Below are 18,765 nucleotides of genomic sequence, written 5' to 3' on the forward strand. Positions count from 1 at the left end.
AAAATATGTGAAATAACTTTGGACATATTTCGCTCTTATCAAACTTCCTCAAATACTCAAAATTTCACCCACATTTATAACAGTTAATTAATTGTTAACAATATTAATGTTATGTTGTTGGAATACCTCATTAAAAATACTCATGTTGATTAAGAACTCATTATCACAATAAATACTAATTTATATAATTAAAAGAGTGAGAATAAATGCAATGACGTAGCTCTCCATTCATTAATATGTTCAACCATATTCCATTTGAATATGGTTATCTCCTTTGTTCTTCGTCTGCTTAGAAAACTCCCTTTAGGCGATTTGTCCACAACATACCGGAGTCATTGGCTTGCTGGAATACTGAGGCATCACAATGCCTCGCCTTCTATGTGTGTCTTCATTTGAAGCTACACCAGATTAATAAAAATAAGCATATCTTTATATATAAAAGAGAGGTTGTGTGCTGTCTGTTTCCTACGATTTAGATTCCTAACTACTCCCACATTTTGCGGTGCAGTTTAACCAAAACCGGGTATCTTATAGTCGTGATTCATATCGAACCCTTCTGGGTATTAGCGCGCGTCTACGATGAGCCTACGATTTAAAAAAAAATTACCATCAATTTTTCCCATTTTTAATGCATTTTTGGCATATATTAGGGAAGTAACTCTCTAAAAATTTATTATTAAATCCCAGAACGTAAAAAGCTAGAGTAACACCCCCCCATTTGTGGTTAGCCATATTGAGATGGCTATTATACTTTACATCTCTAAAAATGCTTATATAGTTATTTCCCTTACAAACTCGAGCAACGCCGGGCGATACTGCTAGATTAGAATAAAAATATACGCCATCATTTCTCACTTTTGTTTGCGCACCTATACGATTTATTTGCTGACTTTTATAAAGATGACTCACCAGTCATTTATCAGACAGTATCTTTGATTGAAAAGGCTCAGAATAAAATCGAAACAACAAGGTGTCCATCATCACGAACAAAAAAATACCGTTAATGTATTTCATTAAATGTATCTGATTGTTTTCGTTGATTGCTTTCTCAATTCAAATAAGTGCGTTTCTCAGTATAGTTGCAATGTCTTTGCTACATATAACACTATATATAATATTTAGCTTTGGCCCTAGAGTGTTGGACTTTTTTCAAAGTGGCATGGGTCTGATTCCTGGATCGGGTGACGCGTTATGTTCCTGTGCCAGGGAGCTTCATTTCATGTTATCTTGTTTAATCTGTACCAACCAAGTCCTTCCAACTGCCATATCCGAAATGTTCTGCTGTATCAAAGGTGAACAGGTCAAGAGGGTACCTATGCCCGCTCAAGACTAAACAGGCACCCCAAAACTATTAGCGAAATTATATATCATTTTATCAAGACGGGATGTAACAACTGGACGTTCTTCCTAGTTCAGAATCTTTTGAGTATTTCTTTGGTGTTCATATTCATCTTATGATCTGTACAGTGTTTCCAAATATCGACTATAAAAAACTATTCATCTTACATATAGTGTTGTTAACTTCCTTTGTTCTGTTTGTTGTTGTTGTTTTTGTTGTTTTTTTTCTGTTTTAGTTTACTCTCGGTTTGAGGTTAGCGTTCACTCCTATTGAACCTGCTCTGTTTTGATCTACTCGAGACGACATTCTTCTCAACGATTCTAAATTAAACATATACCTACGCTGGTTTTGCATGACCTGATATGGAGTAAATTGCTGTGTCCAAGTCGTTCGGGGTCAGTTCATGTCAAATGATGTATCTGTAGTTGTTATTTCCTGATTAAAAAAGAAAAAAAATACTACTCTTGTACTACTTCAAAAAAACCCACATGTCTTAAGTTCATTCCAAGAAAGGAATAACGTTCTAACACGAAGAATTGTGCTCAGTAGCTCGTGCGGCGCCTGAAACGGTAAATCTAAAAGGCGGCCAGCTGGCAGAAACGTTAGCGCGCCGGGCGAAATGCTTAGCGGTATTTCGTCTGTCGTTACGTTCTGAGTTCAAATTCCACCGGGGTCGACTTTGCCTTTCATCCTCTCGGGGTCGATAAATAAAGTACCATTTACGCCTTGGGGTCGATGTAATCGACTTAATACCTATGTCTGTCCTTGTTTGTCCCCTCTGTGTTTAGCCCCTTGTGGGTAATAAAGAAATAGGTAAATCTAACACGGATGTTGAGTAGTGAGAGTTCTCAGCTCTGCATGTCTGGACGAAAGTTCCTGCTTTCTTCATTGATGTGTGAGGATACTGCAATGATGCAAGATAAGTCTGTGAATAGCTCGCGTAGTGGTTGTGGCAGATGAGTTTCTGGAGGAGAAAACATTGAGGTCGACTTTCTGAGATATGTACATGAGCTTGAGCATGTGTGTGTATGTGTGTGTACTTGTTCACTTGTGTGTGTGATTAATTGTTTAAAGTGCGTTTCCTCGTGATTATTTTAAGTTACATCTTATCGATTCACTTTAAAACCATATTTTTTTGGCATTTTAAAGCTTCCATCGCAATTAAAAGATTTCTAACAGTTTTAAAGTATTGTAGCTTGATTGAATCATCTATTAGGGGAATTCATACATTTGGCATAGGTTTATGTGTGTGTGCATGTGTGTGAGCGCGCGTGTTTATGTATATATGTATGTGTGTATGTCTTTCTGTCTCAGTTTGCACCCCCCCCCATTACCGCTTGACAACCTGTGATGCTGCGTTTAGGTCACGTAACTTAGCGGTTCGGCAAAAAGAGAACGATAGAATAAGTACTAGGCTTAAGAAATAAGTCATGGGTCGATTTCTTGGACTAAAACCGTTCAAGGCGGTGCTCCAGCATGGCCGCAGTCAAATGACCGAAACAAGTAAAAGAATAAATGAATAAATGAATAAAAGAATATATATATATATATATATATATAATATATATATATATAACAAAGTGAAGTTGTAAGGTACCGCACGAGTGGAATTATATATGAAAGAAGGTTTGAAAATGCAATTTTGAAGATGCTTATTCCCTTGACCGGTTTCCCTTTTTTAGAAAAAGATTGTCAAAAGTAACATGTAAACGCTTTGTCGTGTTATTATCACAGAATGCATATACGCATTGTAATATTTTGTGACAACCAGTACCTAACACAACAAAGCTTTTACATGTTACTTTTGACAATCTTTTTCTAAAAAAGTGAAACCAGTCAAGTGAATAAACATATCTTAAAATTGCATTTTCAAACATTCTTTCATATATATATATATATATATATATATATATATATATATATTATATATAGTTAATCCTAACAAGAAAACACAAAAAAAACAAAAAAAAACACAACAACTCGAGGACGTGGAACAAATAAAGTATTGTTGGACGCTCAGGAAAGAAGGGAAGAAGGAGGGTTTAACATTTCGAGCGGGGCTCTTCGTCGGAAACATAGGAGAAGGAAAGATCCCGAGAAGGGAAGACAGAGGAAAAAAATCGCCAGCGGTACTCACGAGGTCACATATATATATACATATATCATATATGATTAAAAAATCTGTCAGATATCAATAAAGCACTCATTTTTGAAAAGAATCTGGTTACACATGTTCAAAATTACATACCAGTAAATGTAAGTAGAATGCATATTCCAGGTAAATCCTCATGCATAACAGGTCTTACACACACACATGTACACGCACATATACACACACGCCCACCTGCTTCTATGTTTGTGTGTGCCCGTGTGTATATGTGTATTAAATAATTTGTTATTTAAGGAAGAATAAGCTGCAATGTACACATGCACACACATATAACTATTCTGTATTTGAGCGTGTATGCGTACTAACGTTAACTTCCTCCGTCTTACTGGTTTTAATATGAAATCCTTGATAATCCAGAGAGGTGTCGTTTCCTATTAGTTCAGTAATATCATTTGTAATAACGAGAAATTGAATACAAGCTTTTACCCCTCTTATAGGACGACGCCCACCTGTTCGAATGTGTCTTTCTTGTCGGATTTGAGTATAATTTGGAATGACGTATGATCTATGATCTGAATTATTGTTTGCCTGAATTAAACTTCGTGAAACTCAGGTATCATAGGAAATATTTTAGCTAGATATAAATTTTCTAATGCTGCTAATGATGTAAAGCATATTCTAAAATTTTTACTGTCTTTTTAACAATTATTTTGTACATGAGCTTACGTGTATGTGAAGTGTACCGGAGCGTGTTTTATTAAAAATATTTTCTCAATGAACATTTGTTATTTGGAATTGAGATACTAACGGCACTTTGTTGAATTTTACGGTACTTCCGCTGTACGTAACTTCCATTTCACTTGGTAGAAAATCATGTTACATTCTCTGACGTCGTTCACGCCTGTTTTGGGTGATGTTTCTGTGTGGTGAGATTACATTCTTCGTTTGTATGTCTTGTGTATTAAATAATTTGTAATTTAATGAAGAATTAGCTGCAATGTCTTTCAGGATGAACGTACCGTCGGTATTTCATATAGATGATATAATTAACAATGTGTGAAAATACACAATGAATATACTCAAAGATGTTATGTGTATAGATTCTGTCATAAATAGACTAAACACTCAAAGATAAAACGGTTGCTTCTTCCCAGCATCCATTCATTCTCAGAATGTTTAATGCAGTATGCTCCATTAAACACTTTTTATGGTTTCACTTGAAAAATCTTTTTTTTCTACGCAACAAAAAAATATCTCTTCAATCTCATCCTGATTCATTTTCTTAATGGTCGAGATTTTTCATTATTATTTCATGCTGTACATTATTTTCACACTGATCTTCTTTTAGCCACACTTACCAATTGTTACAGCATGTTGTTCTTTTTGATCCATGTTTTTATATTAGCTTCTGAGTTTTTTCACAGCTTCTGTTATTTCATAGCATTTTCTTTAAAACTACGCTGTCCTCTCCATTTTGTATCAAACAGTGATCTGTTTATTTCGTTTTCTCGATATTTTAATATTTTCCCATTACTTCAAATAATTTTGCTTACAATGCATATTGTATAAAGATTTTCAATTAACATAAGAACTTCTTTTTTCTCTCTATTCGTTGGTAACTATACTTTTCTTCGAAGCCAGATTTTAGTGGCTATGCTCTAACTACAGTCTTCGGATTTCTTGTTTATCTACTGAGTTTTCGTGGTTAGTTTAGGCTGCACTTGACGTTAATATAACAAGAAAGTGTTAGAGGAACACCTAGAGTAGGTCTTTTCAACCGGGTTCCATATGGACCTTGGTAGACCATATAATACTTTTGAGGTTAGAGAGATGCAATATAGTAAATTGGGGTCCACAATTCTATTTCAGAGGCCATGAAAACATTGTGTTTCAGACCAGAAAAATTTATGCAGAATAAATTTGTTATATCAACAATAAACAAAATATTTTCAGAATATTTATACAAATCATAATAATGTTTAATTATAAAAACATCGAGTGCCTATGGGCTCTATCCGAGTAGATTAAGAATCAAAGTTGTCCATAAGTAAAAATGGTTGAGAACCGCCGTCATCAGTTATGTCTTGCATTTAGCACTGTTTTCAATATGAAGCAAATTTGTTTTTGATGTCCTTTCATAAATATTCTTCTTTGTCATGTTTGATGTCTTTTGTCTAAAGTAGATTTTCAGTATTTATAACTGTCTTTCGTCAAACCGTCCATTTTTACTCTGTACTTGTCTAACATGTCATTTGTATTCTTACTCAACTTCTCTCTTTTCTTCATGCACTTTCATAATTCTAAAACCAACATTGGTATTCTTTAAAATATTGTTCTATCGTTACATGTCAAACTTGTTCCACTGGACACTATTTTTAAACTATGAAACATTTCTCTTCCTCGGTTGATAGCATTTCCATTAAAGAACAAACTCGGCTTCCAGAAATGTTTCGTTCCATTTGTCTTTTTCTTAATGGATGTTGGGGTTCTTGTCTTCCTTGTTAATAATGGTTGTGATGTTAATGGCAATGATATAATGACAATAATATTACGAAAACTAAGGTGGCGAGCTGGCGGAAACGTTAGCACTTCGGGAAAAATTCTTAACAGTATTTCGTTTGTCTTTACGTTCTGAGTTCAAATTCCGCCATGGTCGACTTTGCCTTTCATCCTTTCGGGGTCCATAATTAAGTACCAGTTCCGGGCTGCGCTCGATCTAATCGACTGCCCCACCCTTCCCCAAAATTTCCGGCCTTGTGTCTAGAGTAGAAAAGAATAATATTACGAAAACTGATCATAAAACACAAAACCTTTTTTTTTAATGGTTTTAACAATCTGAAAGTTGTCTTCTCAATCCTGGTAAAAAAAATCTGTTGAATACATTCGCACATTATCATGATAACCATATCATAGATGACCCAAGTAGCTTCAGTAAAAAACCCAAATAAAACTTCAGTATTGAAGAGAGACATTTCACTACTAAATAAGATCGATTAAATTCTATTTAAGCATTCAGTCAAGTGATCAACTGTGCTATATATGCTTTAAATTAACTTCGAAGTGGTTGAGAATGCGTCAAGCACTTATAATAAGTCAATCTCCGATCTTGAAATCGCAGATACACTCTACAAGATTAGTTTCCTTAAACCTTTGAGTCCGTAACTGTGGTTTACTGATGGATTGCTTATTTTTCTTTATACCTTAGTACCACCCTACCGGTGCAGTACTTCAGGAGGTCAGGTATATGATCAAATAAGTTTCATGGCTCAAAGCGTTAAGAATGTCCATTCACCTACATTCTTTTACTTCGGCTGACTTGAGATTTTGCCGCGGGTGAAAATTTCTAAAGTCGAACGTACAAAATATTATTACTACGATGTTACCTTCCTAACCAATGCCCCACTGGATCTCGAAGACGGCAGGGTACAATGTAAAGTAGATTTAGCTGTATTTTCTGTAGCAGAGCTAGTGTCTAGGTTGAAGCTATTTGGTTCGTCTAAAATTAAGATTTGAATATCAATGTAGAACAATTGAGAGAAGAAAAATCGTACTATTGCGATATAGTTGTTGTTGCTGTTTGTTTGTTTGTTTGTTGAGCGAAGCGGTCTTCATCCCAGAACTCGCAACATCGCGCCTCAGGATTATCTTTAGAAGTCCGAAACGTGATCCTTTGCTATTCATAAGACCCGCAGAAGAGAAAGCAGGTCAACCCCCAACACTGAGAGCATCGACGGATGGATGAATGCGCATCCAGACTCAGCGTTTGCGTAGGAAGTCGGGGACAAGAAACAGGAAGAAAGAGTGAGAGAAAGTTGGAGCGAAAGAATACACCTGCCGGAGCATCCTGGAGCTTTAGGTGTTTTCGCTCAATAAACACACACAACCCCTGGTCTGGGAATCGAAACCGCGATCCTCTGACCGCGAGTCCGCTTGCCCTAACGACTGGGCCATTGCGCCTCCACTGTTGTTGCGGTTGCTTTTACTGTTGCTGTCAGTATAGTTATTAATGCTTTTGTTGTTGCGGCTGTAGTTTAGACTAGAATCAATGTTTATGCTAGTGCTGTGTACATTATCAACAAACAACCTCAAAGTAAATTGCCTAAACGAACTATATCTACTTAACTCTAAATACCCACTTTCATTCTTCTGCTGCCCAGTCTATTTTATCTCTCTAATTTACATCATTCTCTGCATTTAACTTTTGAGCTTTATCAAAATGTACCATAGTATCATAATTCAGAAAAAAAAAAAAGGAAAGATATTCGACTTTTCCATTTCTTCGCGTTCCGGCTGTTCTTGCTACTGTTATTGTTGTTGCTGTTGTTGATATCTGAATCTGTTGTTTGTATGCTCGCAATACAATTTGCCATCTTAATATTATGTTCTTCTTGTGTTGTAATTCGATTTGTTCTTTATCTATTAATATAGCCAGGCGATTTGCCAATGTGAGAAATCGATAAATTTTTCAGAAAGGAATTTCTTGAGAATTTACTTTCTTTCTCTTTGTTTTATTCATTTCATCTGCAATTCAAATTATTATTATTATTATTATTATTATTATTATTATTAATATTATTATTATTATTATTATTGTTATTATTATTATTATTATTATTATTATTATTATTATTATTATTATTATTATTATTATTATTGTTATTATCATTATTATTTTATTATTATTATTATTATTATTATTATCATTATTATTATTATTATTGTTATTATTATTATTATTATTATTATTATTATTATCATTATTATTATTATTATTATTATCATTATTATTATTATTATTATTATTAAAGCAATTTCCTTTAGGCAAGGCAGTCATCTATCTTTCAGGTTATGTATATTTTGCACATGTATAGAAAATATTACATCTTGATGATCAAAATCTGACATCGCAATTCACAAACCAGGTTCTTCATGTACATTTAGTGTCCTCGCCATCCTTCTCCCCCCATGCCCTTCGACTATTACAACAATAAAAACAACAACAGCAAATAATAACAACAACAACAACAACAACAACAACACCAACAACAACAACAAAAACAAAAACAACAACAACAATAATAATAATAATATTAATAATAATAATAATAATAATAATAATAATATAATAATAATAATAATAATAATCATAATGTGATTATATGCTATGCTGGCATATGATAAGTGCAGGTAGATAGAATGCAGATGGTTTTTGGTGTAAGAAGAAACACTCTATATTTATGGTAATGAACTGTATAGCATTACTATTATTAAAAGTAAGAGATTTTTATAACTTTGGTAGTATTCCTAACTGTTTAGCTCAAATGATTCTACTTTCACTTTCAGCCTGCTGCGGTGTAAGGTAAAAAACGCCAGAAGAGATATATCATGTTCTGTTAAGAGTACAACCCATCCCCAATGCTAAAATGCCTATCATTAATATGCCATTACAGAAATACTAGCATTACTGTTTGTAGAATATTACTTTCAGCACCTGTTCTCTGTTGTTCAGGCCAGGAGCGTGTCGAGGGTAGAGATGTAGCATCCTACCACTACCATGATACAAAGGTAATTATAATCGTGTGGAGTGGGAGATGTGTAGACCGATATACTAAGACTTTGTCTACGCAGAATTGTAAACATAGGCATAACGCACAGTAAACCACATATTCACACACGGCAGAGAAAACATTAACACACCAACACCTGTTGTGAAGTTGTGGTGCGGGACAAACCCCGACACAAACACACACACGCACACACGCACCCACACACATACATACGTAGGGCATTTTCCAGTTTCCGTCTACCAAATCCAGGCCCAAATCTTTGGTCCGCTCGAAGCTTTAGTAAAAGACATTTGCCCAAGGTGCCACGTAGTGTGACTGAACCGGGAACAATGTGGCTGGAAAGCAAATTGTTACAACTAAGCCGGCACCAATGACAGAAAGAAATCCTTAATACCCGTTGTACACTGTATTATGAATTAGGAGAAAATATGTAGCCCTGTGATTAGTTTGCATAACTAGAAATCGTAAATAGTTTTCTACTGTTTGAAGTTTTAATGTCCTAGCATGCAACCTCTTCATATCTTGAGAAATACAGGATATGGAAAAAATTATTCATGGTGTTCATTGCTGAGTTTTAAATCAACTCTGATTGAAGGGACCGTTGACGGAATAGATTTCGCACGTGACCCTCTTGTCGATTTGTATTTGGAGAATATATTGTTGAACGTATCCTTCATTTCTAATAACGGTAGAACGTTACGCTTTTGTTTCTTTTCTCCTTTTCATTCTGAAGCTACATTGTCCGCTAGAGGCTCCTGCATTCAATCGTTATGGATTACTAGAGCCATGGTATATTCTGGGTATAATCATTGTACATAGAATATGATAATGATGGTTTAATTATCAAGTGTATTTTTTACGCTTCAATTACGAAATGAAGTGTTGCTTCATTCATTTACAAATCACAAGTGACCTATTAATTATTTTAAAGCACAAATATTTACAGTGAAGAGTAATTCGATTCAGTAAATCCCATATCTTTCTTATGCATTTAACATTAACGTCGGGAAGTGTCGATATTATTTTTACTGAGAACTGAGAGAGACAGACAGACAGACAGATAGACAGAGAGGTAGGGCGAAAAGTGGATTTAATTCACAAAATCTCGTGGCTTTGAATCACGTCTCTGCACCTGTTGTACATAAAAACAAATCAGTTTACTAACTCAGCTCTCACTTTACACGAATTCTCACATCCACTTCTTCTCGTTTATCTTAAACCAGATGAGATTAATTAACGAGGCGTCATTAAGAATATCTCACAAGATTTCCTGTCACTAATTTTTGTGGACGCTGAAGACACATACACCTTTAGCATTCTGGTGTAATTGTTTCACAAAGATTGATAATTGACTGTTAAATAAAATTAGACACTGAAAAGACTTGTTTTAGAGAAAAACTTCAAATACACATCTTTTTGAAATGAAGACAGTATTTTCCTTCAATAAAAATTTTGTAATGCTAAATAGAATTAGATATCATTTGTGTAGCTTTCCATAAAGTTGAAAACAAAATTCGTGAAGCCCATCTGTTTATATAATTATTTGGTGATATGTAATTCTGTGTTTCGTTATCTTCAATGTACACATCACATATGACTTTCATGCTCACCATCCCTCTATTTTCAATGAAATAATCTACACCAACAAGGCGCTTCCGTCAACTGAATCCAATAAATCATAGTTTATAAAAAACTAGTAGTGGTAGTATATCATTTGTAGTAGTTGTTGTTTGTCATAGTATTACACATAAAAACTTATGACATGACATAGGCCTTGTGGTAGGAATCGTGATAGGGCAGAGAAAAACATCGAACTCGAGAAGATTAAGAATCAAATGTGTCCATAAGAAAAAAATGGTTGAGAACCTCCAAACTAGAGTTTTCAATCTGAAACGAATTTGTTTTTGATATTCCTTCCTAAATATTCTTTTTCGTGTTTGATGTCTTTTGTCTACTAAAGTAGCTCTTCACTACTTATAACTGTTTTTCGTCAAACCCTCCATTTTTACTCTGTCCTTATCTAACATGACATTTGTATTCTCATTCAACTTGTCTCTTTTCAAAGTTACCTTCATGCACTTTCATAATTCTAAAACCACTTTTGGTATTCTTTAAAATATTATTCTATCGTTACATGTCAAACTTCTCCCATTACACACGGTTTTTAAACTATGAAACATTTCTCTTCCTATGGTCTTCCAAATAAGACGAATCACAGTCTTATATCGTTGAAAAGTCTGTGAATTCTTCATGTCTGCTTTCATTGCGAAGAAAGAAATAGTTTTGAAGATTACTATTTGAATTGGTGGCGAAATGCATGCAAATACATTAATGTGTGAGACATTGCTACCTTCTGTTGTCTCTTAAAACGCTTTCAATTATGCGAAGTAAGCATATGAAAACAGAAAGCATGGCAGTTTTTCATTCTCACTTTTAGGACTCATTTCCATTGTAGAAATCTGTGGAATATCATTGTTCTAAAATTCGACAAGTTTTAGAAAACACCTGTTAAAATGAAGATAACACAGAATTTAACTACTTTTTTGCGCGTTTACTTTATTGTTTTAAAACTATTTTATCTTCACGCTTATCTTCTTGTCACTGATTACCCTACTAGTGAAACATCTCCAATCGTAACCCATTTTCGGAATTATCGATTAATCAGTTACTGAAGTCATTCTTTTTTTTTTTAACTTGCAGCTAAATTAGTTACACGACCTTTGGAGGGGGGGAAATTACGATGAAAATAAACAGCGGTTTCGATTATAAATCACAGCCACGTTGAAATGAGTATTAACGGGTACAGCGTATTGCTTGTAAAATAGGAATTTACTATTGCATACGGTATGATATTTTTTTCAATTGTAAACAGCAATCCGATAAACGTTAGATATCATTTGATTTAACTGTTAAATTTTGCCTTGGTGACTTCATTAAGATGTAACATTTTGCATGATGCAGATTACATGATGATTATTAATACTATTATGATTCAATAGTCTTGTATATATATATATATATTTATATATATTAATTGCTTCACCGCGCTTCCGATGGAAGCTCTGTGTCTTGGGTATGAGCTGGGTTTTGTTTTAGTGTTATTTCTTTTATATTGAAATTGCTCTATGCAGAACGAGTTTTGTGCTTAACAGTGCTATTTACTGTATATATATATATATTATATATATATATATATATAATATATATATAATATATATATATATATACATACAGTAAATAGCGCTGTTAAGCACAAAACTCGTTCTGCATAGAGCAATTGCAATATAAAAGAAATAACACTAAAACAAAACCCAGCTGAGTAAAGAGTACAGTTTGTTATATTTTGAGATATAAAAACCAATTCAGGGTTTCCTTCCTCGGGAATCGAGAAAGCTGGAAACAGAAAACAATCCGTTTATATATATATATATATATATATATATATATTATATATATATATATATATATATATATATATATATATATATACATATATATATATATTTCAAAATAAGCAACAGGATATGAAGAAGTAATGCGGCACGAACATTTCAAGCGATTTCATTTAATTGAACAATGCAGTCATTTACATCAATTTAAGTGCAGAGATATCTTCAGCTGCACTAATAAATATAATTTTGATTAGTTGGACACATTAGTATACATTTTTTTCAAATGCTTTAACAGAGCAAGAAGATGGAAGAAATCCATGTTGTCGCTACTGTAGCTAAGACTAGACTACACTTCCAAGAAAGGCATGAAGCCCATTGGGCTCATAACTGGTAAAGGATTGTGGTTCATTTCTAATCTGCTTGTATTTTTATCAAATACTAAATCTAAGACTAGAGAACTGTGTCTGTTTAGAATGAAGGGCAAGAGTAAGTTGATAGGTCATGGCCAGGTATGGTCATGAATATTGTCAAGACATTAGGTGTAGTAAATTGGGTATAGAGTAAATGTTTATAAAAGGAGGCTGGCTAAGGGAAGACCCTAAATCATAATGTTAATTACCAGTTAAAGGGGCAAGATGCTAATAAAACCTAGGATGTTAATGCAGAGGAAATTTTAACATGGGGTACTATGGGTGATTGTTTATAAACAGTATTGTTATGTTGTAATAAAAAACATTAAGATTATCAAAAATGATATCATAACCAAAACAGGTAAAATGTGTGTGTGTATATCAACTTTCAACATTATAAAGGGAAGATTACCTAGAATGAGTTTAATATTCATTTATGTACTTAATTATAATATCGGACTGACTTCTGCTTCAACGTAAGTACTTAATTCCACCACTGGATCTCAATTATTTTTTATATATATATATGAATATATATATATATATATATATATAAAATGGGTATGAATAAGTATTTCACTTATATCTCACGTATTTATCGCTGAAGAAGGGAAAATTCTTATGAACTAGCCCCAAAATTGGGACCAATATGGTAATAACGGATTTTTTAGAAATTTCTATCGGTTTGTTGTGAGACGCATAAATTATAATGGTTATAGACAATTTTTGTATTTTTTCGGCATATTTGGCATTAGAATTTTTCTTCTGCCCTCATTTTGTAAAATATTTATAAATTTAACGTTTAAAGGTATTTTTTTATATGCTGACCGTTGATAGAATTTTTTTCCCGAAAACAATGTTATCCTACATTAGTTATATATATATATATATATTTGGTTCAGTTTTCACCCGTTTTATTATCATCTCAAGGCGCTTCTTTCTGGCTAGTCTTTCTTCTTCTTCTTTTTTGGCTCTTTCTATTCGCTCCTTTTCAAGACGTTCATCCTCTTCCTTGGCTTTCTTCTCAGCTTCTTTCTGCTTTCTTTCTAATTCCAGCCGATCAGCTTCTTCTTTCTTCCGTTGCTCTTCAGCTTCGATGGTCTTATGAAGCCTTTCTTCCCCAGCCAACTTATATATATATATATATATATATATATATATATATATATATATATTCATTTAAATTGTGGTGTTTCAGTCATTGACGTTTGACCATAAAGGAGCAACAACTGCAAGAGTGTATTGGAATTTTACTTGAGTGATTGCTAGATGATGAATTTTATCGAGTTCGGAAAGGATATAAATAAGTACACTTGTCTTAGTTTCAAATTCATACTAATCCACTACTGCCTGTGTCATACATACATACATACATACATACATACATACATACATACATACATACATACATACATACATACATACGTACATACATACATATATGCATATATACATATATGCACACATCACACACCACACATACCCACTCCTATACATGTATATGTTCCACTTACTGTGGATATTGTGTGAGAACAAAGAATATTGCACTATTTACCTGCAGAGAACCACTCGTAGGGACTTGCAGTGCACAAAAGTAATCGAAATTATATCCTGTTCTTTTATTTACCAGAAAGCCTTATGATAGAATCGCCTGCTACGGTCGCTGGAACTGCCGAATCAAATGATTTTACCCTGCTATGGGCTCTTCCGTGACAGATGTCCAGCAGTGCAATTACTGCTGAGAATCATGGCCCGTTCAATCACTAGTGCCACAAATAGCACGTGGGCTTATTAAAAAAAAATGATTAATAGCGCCAGAAAGAGTATTAATACCAAAAGATATTCTTGATATCCAACGTAACGTGTATATCGTGTGAGAACACAGAATAATGCGTTATGTACCTCGACAGAATCTCTCATGATGAGTTGTGGTTCATAAATGCACAACAAAATATATGGATGATAAAAGAGAATCGTCTGCTTCGTCCACCGAAAATCACGTTATATGGTAGTTGCGGCGACGTGTGTATATGTTTTGTGTGCGTGTGTGTGTGTGTTGTGTGTGTATGTGTGTATTGTTGATAGATCTTTGTATAGAAATATACGTAAATATAGAGTCAGATAAATAAGTGAGTAGGTGGTTGAACTGATAGGGTGACAAGTAAGTGAATGTTTATGTTGATAGGTAGTCCTTTAGGGAGGCAGATTGTTTTGACAGGGAGTGCATAGATGTGCAGATTTGCAAACAAACGAATACATATATTGCATGATTACACCCGTGGATGCTCCAGATTTTAGATAACTAAGTAAATATGTTACTCTTAAATATAAAAATATCGTTTTACGTTTTTGGATTTTGTTAAACAGCCATTTTTTAACCAACAACAAATGAAAAAAAGGTTCGATTCGTTAGTTGGTTAGACAACTGAATAATTATCTTATACTACTACTACTACTACTACTACTACTACTACTACTACTACTACTACTACTACTAACTACTAATACTACTACTACTACTACTACTACTACTACTACTACTACTACTACTACTACTACTACTACTAATAATAATAATAATACTGATGATGATGATTATGATGATGATGATGATGGTAAATGCGCCGTTTTAAAGCCTAGCCAGATTCATGGGCCCAGTTTTCCGGTTTCAATGGCGTATGTGTTCCCCAGCTGGATGGGACGCCAGTCCATCGCAGCGTTAGTCAGTTTTGCCAGCTGAGTGGACTGAAGCAACGTGAAGTGAAGTGTTTTGTTCAAGACCACAACTCATCGCCCTGTCCAGGAATCGAAACCGCAATCTCACGATCATGATGCTGACACCCTAACCACTAAGCCACGCGCCTCCACCCAATTATCTTAGAATAAAGAAGTGAAATTGAACCAATGCTTGTGTTTATTATTATTGGTGTAATGACCGACCTTTGATAAAACAACAGCATTCATTGTTAGTAAGTAAAGTAATAGGCTTTTAATAGATTACACTAGCTAAGGATGTACCTGAATTTGAAACAAAAAGAGCGACGAACTGGTTTCACATTAAATCGACCGTCTATATTCCACTTCATTATATAATTTGCTTAAAATCCTGGAAAAGTCGACTTTGGTTTTACTCCTCCTGAGACGAGCGTTATCGTTTAACACTCAACCCTGCAAACCCCAGGCACTGTCATTGAATTAGGAATTATTATTGCTGTAGCTGTTAGTCTATCGCGACAATAATGAAAAATAACATTTTAGAATAAAGATGAAGAGAAAAATGATCATTTCTTACATTAATAACATTATCACTAAAACAATAATTGCATGGACCAGAAGACGTACGAACAATAAACAGCTGAATATTGAAAACTACAAATTCGTATTGCGATTTGTTGAAGAAAGATGGAATTTAAAAAGAAGAAAAATGAAAAGAAAAAGAAGACAAATCATTTATGTTTTTGAAATTCAAATGATAGCTGTTGACTCCAGAAGGAAATCTAACAAAGACCATTAAACAATACACATGTCGCATCGAGCTAGCAGTAGTGGTTTATTATTATTATTATTATTATTAGTATTATTATTATTATTATTATTATTATTATTATTATTATTATTATTATTAGTAGTAGTAGTAGTAGTAGTAATAGTAGTAGTAGTAGTAGTGGTCATAGTAGCAGCAGCAAATATGAAGTTGAAATAAATAAACATTACTTATATGAGACATTGCCTGAGAAAATACCATAAAACAGAAATGAATGTCATTGAAGTAGGTAAGGAAGGTGGAGAGTGGTAGGAGGAAGAGGAGGCGAAGAGGAGGACGAAGAAGAAGAAGAAGAAGAAGAAGAAGAAGAAGAAGAAGAAGAAGAAGGAGAAGAATAAAAGAAGAAGAAGTAGAAGAAAAAGCAGAAGATGAATAATAATAATAATATAATAATATAATAATAATAATAATAATAATATAATAATAATAATAATAATAATAATAATAATAATGATAATAATAATAATAATAATAATAATAAGAAGAAGAAGAAGAAGAAGAAACTGTTTTAACAAATTCTAAGAAAGATTTCTTTGATGAATGACATTTGTGTTTTATTGATTTCCGAACAGATGCAATATAAACATATATCACAGATATATATTACAGATTTATAACACATGCTTATATTCCAAGATAAAATTGCATACACATACATATTAAATACAATTTATAAGTATCCATGTGTGTATAGCTCCATATATTGATATACACTTATTATTCAATAAACATACGCACAGGCACTTATGCATTTATATATAATTATGCATGCACCATGTATACACACATACATACATTCACACGCACAAACATATACACACATTCACATACATATATGTATGCATGTAAATATGTACAGATACGAATATATATATATATATATATATATATATACATATATACGCATATATATATATAATATTCCCTCATATCATTATATATATATATATATATATATACGTAGGTGTATACACACATTTATGTACGCGTGCGTATACATATATATGCATACATATATATTTGTATATATATATATATACATGTGTGTGTATGTATGTGTATATGAATGTATGTATACTTTTCCTGTGTACTACATTTTATATAGGAGTAACAGAAAAGGAAATGTTTCCTAAACAAACCAAATCACAAACAGTAGAAGATATATTAGTAATAATGGACACATCAAAAGCTGTTAAGAAGTCGAAGGGGGATCTAGAGAACAACTCAACACTAATATTTGACATCAAAACCGTGTTAATATGACTCCTTTTAACAGTTTTTCCTTGTACACTGATTGTGAATACGTATATAATGATAATATATTAGTAATAAAATTATAACTTATCACAGTATTTGCATTCTTTTCAACAATTGTGATGCTAAATACAATATCTACATAATTAAACAATTACAAGTTACCTGCGTTTTAGTAGATTAACAGACCAAACTTCTTATGTACGTTGATAGAAGGCAATAAATATTTTAAAAATACTCCTGAAAATAATATATCATATTATACATAATGCATATTATATCAATCTATGAGAGGGTGCTGAGAAGCTTCTGGCTTTGGGTAAAAGAACATATCGGAGGCTCAGTTAATTATGATTCTATTCAACATATTCCCCTCTCAGATTGAAAGACCTTCTGAAGCGGTCCTTCAGTTTCTCTAAGCTTTGTAAGCAGACTCAGAAGCTTAGGCCTTCTACAGGGCCTTTCGTGAGACCCTTGAAGCCAGGAACGTTTCAGTAGCCCCTCGTATTGTCAAGCAGGTATTGAACAGACAGAGATAATGTAAAATCTCATAAAATAAAATTCATAAAATAAAACTCTATGTGCTTCATAACAGACCATGTTCCAACACTAGTAATATGAAAGAATAAGATCAAAAATCCTCTTAACACTATATTGCAGGTATTTGTATTTCAGGTATTACAAGTATCATAAAAGAAAAACAGATGAGAAAATACTAACAGAAAACATAGTCATATTTTATCAAATTCCCAACAAAGAAAAACGATTCATCATGGAAGCTATAATCGCAATGAAGTCTAAAATCAAATTACAACTACACGTTAGAAATACGAATGTTATGGTGTAGAATTCAGTCGCATTCTGCTGGAGGGGGGAAATTTGTTTATACAAAAGCAGCTCATGATAAATACGACTGTATATAAGCCAAAACCAAATATAGTCTGGAAACGCTGATAAAGATAAATTAACTGTAACCGTCTGATACATAGATAAAGGAGAGCTTTGAAGAAAATGACTGAATTAATACATAAATGGGTTTCAAGAAAATATTTTCACTATATATATATATATATATGTGTGTGTGTGTGTGTGTGTGTATGTATATTTATATATATATATATATTATATATATATATATATATATATATA

Source organism: Octopus sinensis, linkage group LG16 (assembly GCF_006345805.1).
Source record: "Octopus sinensis linkage group LG16, ASM634580v1, whole genome shotgun sequence".
In the NCBI taxonomy this organism is placed as follows: Eukaryota; Metazoa; Mollusca; class Cephalopoda; order Octopoda; family Octopodidae; genus Octopus; species Octopus sinensis.